The sequence below is a fragment of the Anas platyrhynchos genome, chromosome 3 (genome assembly GCF_047663525.1).
Source record: "Anas platyrhynchos isolate ZD024472 breed Pekin duck chromosome 3, IASCAAS_PekinDuck_T2T, whole genome shotgun sequence".
In the NCBI taxonomy this organism is placed as follows: domain Eukaryota; kingdom Metazoa; phylum Chordata; class Aves; order Anseriformes; family Anatidae; genus Anas; species Anas platyrhynchos.
Genome location: NC_092589.1, coordinates 56186532 through 56194957, shown reverse-complemented (window position 1 = coordinate 56194957; position 8426 = coordinate 56186532). Strand labels below are relative to the sequence as shown.

Below are 8426 nucleotides of genomic sequence, written 5' to 3'. Positions count from 1 at the left end.
TGTATATCCTGATCCTTCATTAATCAGGAAAACCCAACATTAGAAGAAGCATCAGGAGCCCAGTTCTGTTTTCCAACATATACGCACCATAACCCCCATTAATTTGAGATGGAGTCACATGGGTGTATCCTGAGGGAGTGATTACATCCTGCATCAGCTACAAGTGACCGAAAAAGGGAAAATAATCGGCCCAATACTGGTCATTTGGACAATGTGTATTTGATGTGTCGGAGTCATTCCAACCTTCCAGTTACCAGATGTCCGTAAAAATTCATAGCAGGCTATTAAATTTAGCAGATCCCGTCTTAATTAGATTAGCTTCTGCTCAGCATGACAGCAGAGTATTTCACTGATGGAGGATTTATAAAGATTTCTGGTGGGAATTCTTTATGGAAGATGTAGTCTTTTATCCAGTGGGATTTACAAATGGAGAGGGGGGAGGGAGGAGAGGAAGCCCTGATAAGGACACACAAACATTGTCATGGCATGTTAAAACATAAATGGGAGCTTTTATTTTATGGATGTTCTCTTTTTATTTCTCTTTCAGAATATGGATAGGTGGTGTGAGTGTTTTTTGTGTCCTTGCATTATCAGGCCCAGCTAACATAATGGCATATGGGTGGTGGAAAACTACAAGCAAATTCTTGTTGTCAAATTCCCTCCTAAAACTAGCACCAGAGGAGTACTCAATGTTCAGTTGCCTGTCAGGTCATGAGTTATTTTTTCACCTACAGGAAACAGAATTGTACAGTTTGTCTTGGGCTGATTTTATGTGTTGCAGCCCAGCGTCTATCCATCCATTGCCCTTATTTCTTTAAGGTCACCACACACACACAGAAACAAACAAACAAGAAAAAAAAAAAAACAACACAAAACAAAACGCTAAACCTGTTTTCTTATTAATTGTGCCTCAATGCCAAGGATTCTCTGTTTTTTCCTGCACAGATTTTTATGGAGGATACATACTGTTAATGGTGACATTGGTGTCAGTAACAGAACGTGAACAGCAGCAATGTCTGTGCTCTATTCCCAGTGTGTAGATAACTTCATAAAGGAAAAAAAAAAAAAAAAGGTGGGTGGAGGGGAGGGGAGATCTGGATAATTTTTCTTGTCATTTGATTCACCATTGAAAAGGTCACTCCCTGTAAGAAGAGACAGTCTTCCCTCTGAGATGTCTGGAGGAGGAGCAGAAATGGCAGAGCCAAGATGGGGGGGACTCCTTGCCACTGTGTGGCTTTTGTGAGGTGGCAAAGCAGCCCTTCTGAGCACAAGGGCACGCAACGCCCAGAGAATGCATGCTGGCGGCTGATAAAAACAGAAAGGGACCATCCTTTGCTCACGCCGCGGGCTGATAGCATTCACATCATACACCGTTTGTTACTAGGCAACTGATTAAATATACGTGCCGGTCCTTCAAGCAGTGCTTGCAATTAATTAACCAAACCATTTTCATTTTGACTGTCTTCCGCCCTCCCCGCTCCACCACCAGCCACCTTCCCAAATGCTGACATCTGACACGAGTGCAAGTGATTTGAAGCTCCTCCTGACCTGCAATGTAATAAAATAAAGAACAGAACCTTTGTATAGTAGATGTGATCTACATCCAGGCAGTGGACACCTCTGTGCATCCCTGGTGGGTCTAGCTAGCAGCTGGCATACAACAGACATTTTGCTTTGCTTTGCCAGGGCCAATGTAAACCAAACTGCAAAAAAACTGCAGGGTAAAGTCCAGAAGTTCTCCTGGCAAATCTATTTGAAGTGCAGTTGTATCAAAAGATGGAGGATGGGTCTCCTTTCCTGCTTTTAAAACGGGGATTCTTTACTCCTGAAGCAGTTATTCTCAATCTAAAACTGCTATGGAGCACTTTTGTGTGAGTACATATATAGATACATACATGTATGTCCTGTGAGAAATATAAATATTTATGTACCTACTAATATATATGCACACAGTGTTAATGGCCAGGAACACTAACTCTAAGTGCACACTTCTCTGTGCTAGCTATTACACTGAGTCCCAACACCAGACGGTCGCTGCCCTGCTCAGCTCACAGTCTCAATAGCAGTGGCAGGCAAAGTGGAAGAAGGGGTCTGGACAGCAAAGGTTGTTCAAAGTCACGCGGGGGTCAGTAGCAGGGCTGGGAATAGAAAATGGCTTTTGTCTTGAGATCGGATTCTAGAATAAAAAAAGCAGTGAGTCATCTCACCCCAAATCCTCCCTCTAATTTTGTAATACAGTTGTCATATTAAAGTTGTATGAAATAGACTGGAATTACACATGGAAAATGGGTAACTACAAGGATTCTGGAAGATCTGACTGTTCCTATTACACTTGATCAAATGCAACTGTCAGCTGCTTTGGCAGAGATCACCTTTGATGATTAAAAGGAGAGGACTACATTACAAGAGGGTTTGAGCACGAAACCACTCGCTGCAATCCACAATTAAATAGGAGAGGCTATTGTTCTCTTTCTGACCGGGAACAGAGTTACAAATTTATTGGAGTTCACAGGCTTGCTGCAGAGCTTGTCTTTAACAAAATTGTACTCCCATTTTATATCAGAGCTTCCTACCCTGCTCAAAACCTCGAGTGCATTAAAGAAGCAATTTAGGGTTTATTTGAAGGCGGAAAAATAGAATGTCGAGTTGTGTTTCTTTTTTTCCTCCTTCCCGCTGGCTTTCTGCTGGGGAGGGAGGGATTTGAATCAGCAGATTCTCAATGGTATTGCGGCCTATTGGAGCTGGGTATAGAATCACTAGAAATGTAGAAGAAGCAAATAATGAAGCACAGATTGACTGACAATTCAAAAAAAAATTTTAAAGCACTGGCCAGCAGCTGATTTGGTGTGAACTGTCTGTGGAGCCATGCCGCTCCGCACTGCCTGACTGCCATGCCTTTGATTCAGAACCAGAATGGCTTCTCTGAAAAAAGCAGTCTTTGGGTTTGCAACTCTTTTCTATGAGCTGAGGCCATTTTTCACCGCTAATGGGACTAGGTTATCTTGGCCTGCTCTGGTGTGATTTTACTTTGCCATTTTTTTGGACTGCACTCTGGTGTGAATAAAGAAGGCTTCATGCTTTTACAAACCTTGAGTGAGCTGGGCAAAGCTGCACTGTGGCAAAAGCAACCCCCAAGATGCCCTCCTGCCTGCCACAAGGTCTGTGGTCATGACAACCACCCTGAGGATGGAGGAACAGGCACAGGTTGCCCTTTATGAGGTGTCAGACAAGGTCCCCCTTCTCAGAACGTGGCTGGCTGCTGTCAGTAGTCCCATTAGAGCCATGCACTACTCTTTAACTTTCACTGTTGCTTTGCTGACCTTTGAATGAGAAAAACATTAGTAAAGAGCAATTTTATGCCCTCATAAAGAGTTATGTGTTACCAGGCAGTAATGGAAGCACAAACCAACTTGGCCAAAAGATCTCAGCCTCCCGTCACTGCTTTCTTTAATGGTGCTGCTTCATCGTTAATCTACCTGGTGCTTGTCAATGGCTGGAAATCCCACCCAGCAGATGTGAAGGTTGTTCACAATGCTGGTGCAGACACTGCTCCTCAGCCCTGTTAATCCACGGGGTGGAGGGAGAAAATCGGAGAACACCTGTGTATCTTGCAGGTTTCTGCATGCTGTTCCTTTCCTCTTATTCCTGTAGTGATTTATATTAAATTGACTTGTAATTATACACTGTTTTTTTTTTTTTTTTTTTTTTTTTTTCTTTCTTGCTATTCTAGTTATTCTTGGTTGTTCCATGCCCGTATATGGCCTGTCACTAGCCTGGCTTTTTCATCCACCACAATGAGACAATAAATCCAGTGAGGCTGGACAGGAAACACAGCTTGCCAAGGAGAGGCAAGATGAATATCTCCTTGAGACAGTCGGAGGTTTCATTGCGTATTGTCCATATAGTCTATTTCAAGGAGTGCCCAGGGCAAGCCTGGAAAAACTTTTGTGTTTGCAACAGTATTTTTCTCTGGAAAAGCAGATATTTTTTTTAAAAAACCCACCATGTATCTTTTGCACCTTTTATGTGAGTAGAATGCTGTACACACAAAACATGGCTCATTTCAAAATATCAGCCAGGGCCTGTGTTTTAGCAGCAGAAGATAATCACACAGAAATGCCTTGCTTCGAAAACCTATGTTTGCTGTCACTGCTCTCCTCAGCTGACCCAGTGTGGATATGTGCTTTTTCCTCAAGTGGGAGGCAACTTCTACATTCTTACTGATCCAAACAACTTCATTAAAAATACTGAGCAAGTGTTATTAGTACTTTCTTGGCCTTCTAAGCATGTCTAGGCTCATTCATGTTTATGCTTCACTGCAGACACTGGTGAACTTGCTGATCACACATTCCATCCTGCTGCTTGTTCCTGTAAAAACAGCAGAGATCCCAAGACATTTGTATATGGTATCAAAACATTGACCAACTCAGTAAAAGGGCAGTAGATGGCACATCAAGGACACTGTGACCACTCTGCATGTTCCATATGAAAGTATACATTCTGGATCTTTTTTCAAGAGATCATTTCTGCAAGTATTCCTCGGTACTTGTAGTCCAGGAAGGTCACTTCAGGCCTTGGAAAAATGTTACCTTGTAGTAAGAACCTTACAGAGTTCAGACACAACATGATCTTATTCTGCTTGCAGTAACAATGAATGGCATCCTGGCACACAGATGGAAAATATCCATGCTTGAGAAAGAACTTGTTTCAAACAGAAAAGAGAGGTTATCTTAATTGTTGCTAGTGTAAGTGCAGGGAAAATACTCAGAAGCAGAATCCTTTGTGCCCTATTATAACTGGTTACATTAATCACTATGTCTTTCAAATTAACTGACATACTGACATATGGGCTAGTTCGTGAACAAATGGATCCTTGGTCATTAGTACACGGGCAAATAACATCACCAGACATACACAGCCCTGTGAGCACAGCATCACCGAACTGTGCTCTCTCACTTGCACACATACGCAGTCAAGCTCCTTAAGGGTTTGCCAATGCAATGTAGTGTTGAATTATACAGGCTAACTCTACAAGCAAGCTTTGCAAGAATTAGCTTGGGGACTGGAATTAGTCTAAAAGCAGCAGCAGGATACATTAGCTCGCATGGCTGAGTTAGCCTGTCTGGCCACTGCTATGATTAGATGGCTTCTGATACCCCAGCAAAGACAGAAGAGATATCCTGGGTCTTTCAACATGATACGGCAGACCGTGGCTCTCTCATCTCCCAGCCCCCCTGCCCCCAGCACAGTGCACTTTGCAGGCATAGGCTATACATACTTGCATTCAAGATCTGTGTTCTTAATGGAATAAACTGGCCTAGCTTCACAGAGGCATAGCTGCATTGATTTACATTGACAGACTCCTGGCTGAGATGTTTCGGTCTGTCATTAGTACTTACCATGCTCTACCCATCTGGGGGGCTGGTCATACTCTTATTCCTTTTAATGATAACTCTGCTGCAGTCATCTTTTTTTTTTTTTTGCTTGTTGCTGTTAAGGCCAGCAGGCACTATTATGGTCTTCTAGCCTGGTCTTGCAATGATTTTAGCTTTAAGGGATAATTTTGAATAAGAGTGCAGAAGAAGCAGCAGCTTCCTTACCCTGGCAGCCGTCAAGGCTCAGTCCCTCACTCTGCTTCCCCCATGTTTCAACCTGCAGAGTGCTATGCTAATTTTGCTCGCAGCTTCAAGTCATCTGAATTTCCGGCTGGCTTCAACTTAAGCTGTTTTTATTTCAAATAAGGTAAATTACCAGCTTCAGTCCAGGGCTCAGTTTCCAAGCTTCCGTTCTGCCGGTTTTCAAGCTTCACTTCCAGCAGCTCTGCATAATCCCAGAGGAACGCATGTCCTCCACTCCTCCTGTGCCAGGGACACGCCGCTCTGCCTGGCTGCTCTCAGGGCCTGGAATCCTCCTCTTCCTCCTTCCTGCTCTCTTTGGGCTTTTTGTCTGAAATAAACACGAGTTATTTTTTACCTTTATTGAGAGTGCTTCTGCTAAGAGCTGCTTGCTAGTTCCTAGTCCCCCCCCTCCCCTTCTTTCCAGACTTTACAGAACCTTTCACTACAGAAGTGGAACTTGTACCCATGATTGTCATTTCCTTGAGTGATATCCCAAAGGGTCTGAGAGCTCCTTAGTCGGCCAGTGGTGTCCAACCTTTCCTAAGACTTAGGTGGCTTGTGGAAAATTCAGTAGTAACAAAACTACAATGGTGTGGAGGCTTCTGAGTACTCCTAAGACTGTGGGAGAAAGCAAAACCAACAGCATCTGTGGATGCCAGCCTCAGTGGTTTGCCTTGGGACCCAACTGCATACCTTGCCAGACTTCTTTAGCAATGGGGAGAGGACCAGGGGAAGGCCAACAGCTCTCAGAGCTCCAGCCACTATAGTGCACTGCAGTATGCTGTCAGTGTGTGTCTCTGCAACCAGTCACTGCACTGAGAGGTCATCCACCTCTGGCATTGTGCCAAAAAAAAAAAAAAAGAAAAAAAAAAGAAGAGAAGATAAACCGCCTGTCTGAAGGGTTCACATTCAAATTCATAATCCAGACAACAGGTGAAGGAAAGGAGAAGAAAATAAAGTACAGACATATGGGATGACATGCTAGAGGCCACATAGCAAATCAAAGCTGGGACATTAGTGTCCCGTGCTACATTAAGTGCCACAGCCCTGTGGAGCAAGTTAGTGTATGCTTCAGCTTCAAAAACTTCAGCAAGCCAAACATAAACCAAGAAATACTTACCTCCAAGAAAACTGCATGAGGCATCATATTATAGCATAAAGGAATAGCATTTCTTTGCTTGTCTCGTAGAAAGCTGACATTTTCCGTGCTGTGCATTGGCATTTCCTGTGATATTGCCACAGGCACAGCACTCAGATGGATTGCTCAGGAGCACATTAAATACAGCTTCATAGATATGACTTTGGACAAGAATCTCTTCTTTGCATGTGGAATGGATAGGCAAAGCATCATCGGATACAGAGGTCATGAGAATCAGCAAAACATTATTGAGGTGCTCTGCCAGAACATCCAGTCGATGTAGGTAATTTAACACTCATTTCTCTATTATTTCCTCAGAAGTTAGCATTTTTGTGTTGTTTTACTTCCAATTTATGTGGCTTACATTTGGCTCGTTTCTTCTTTCATATGTTGTTTAGGAACAGAGAACAACTGCTACTGTGGTGGGTTGATATCCTCCAGTATGCAATAATCCACACAGCCACTCACTCACCCCTACCCTACAGTGAGATGAGGTACAGAATAGGAAGAGTGAAGGTGAGAGAACCCATTTAACAGCTACATAAAATAAAATTAATTAAAAACAACAACAACAAAACAACTTAAGTAATCACTCACCATCTCTCACAAGCAGACCAGTGCCCATCCAGTCTCTGATGGCACTGGCCACCTTTGAAGCCCCAAACCTCCTTCTTCCTCCTCTACCCCACTTTTTATTGCTAAGCATGACATTATATGGCAGGCAATATCCCTTCGGACAATTCAGGACAGCTGTCCTATCTGTCCCTCCTCCCAGTCTCTTGTTGACCTCCAAACAAGTTGACCTCCTAGCAAGGACTGGGAACAGGGTGGGAAAAAGGAAAAGATTTGATGCTGTGCAAGCACTGTTCAGCAATAGCCAAAACAATGGTGTGTTATCAAAACTTCTTAAGCCACAAACCCAAAACACAACACCGTACAAGGTTGTATGGAGAAAGTTAACTCCATCCCAGCCAGACTAGTACAGGTACCTCATTTGAGGTACCTTTCTTCAGAGAAGGTTATACGTGTCTCTGAATCAGCAGACTGATAGACTAGATGATATTGTGAACACGGAAGGAGGATGGTCCATTGGATGTGTGTACATTTCTTTGTTTTCACTACAGTGGCTTCTTGATACCTAGCTTTCAGACAGATGAAATGAACCGAGATGAAATTCATTCTTTAGTGATCAATCCTGAGTCTTTCTCCTGTTCTCTCTGTACTGGGTATTATGTTATACCTATCAGTGCGGATGTTATCTGTCCCCATACAAGTCTGATGTAGCTTATCATTTTATGTTTTAATACAGTGACCAAAAAAACCTTTTGAAATCTTCCTTTTTTATAAATCTTCTCAGCACTGAGTCCCACAGATCAGTAACATATATTTTGTCCTAGTAATGTATATATTTACTCAGTAAGCCTTGGTTTTGGATGCCTCCTGTCTGTGGATCCTACCTTCTTAGACGCAGAGCACAGTATCTCTGCCTACTGTTAAAAATGACTGAAAGACTGAGCAAAACCTCTAACTTGTGATAACTGTCAGCCCCAAATAAATATTGATTTTAAGTGTCAATTTTTAGTAAAGATAGATGTCAAAGCCCAGAAAACCCAATTACAGTGCAATAAAATACATTTCATAACTCTAACTTAAATGTGTGCCAATGCTTT

At 42.8% G+C, this 8426-nt stretch overlaps 2 long non-coding RNA genes across 11 annotated transcripts in view; one reads left to right on the top strand and one right to left on the bottom strand.

Annotated features, from left to right (window-relative positions):
• LOC106016692 (uncharacterized) overlaps positions 1-8426 on the top strand; it is a 255490-nt gene that overhangs the window by 221114 nt on the left and 25950 nt on the right. The gene's annotated exons all lie outside the window — the stretch shown is intronic.
• LOC110352463 (uncharacterized) lies at positions 273-7676 on the bottom strand. Its single transcript, XR_003496403.3, has 3 exons — positions 7354-7676; positions 6739-7235; positions 273-5946 (listed from the first exon to the last, which is right to left on the bottom strand). It is a non-coding gene; the product is annotated as an uncharacterized lncRNA (long non-coding RNA).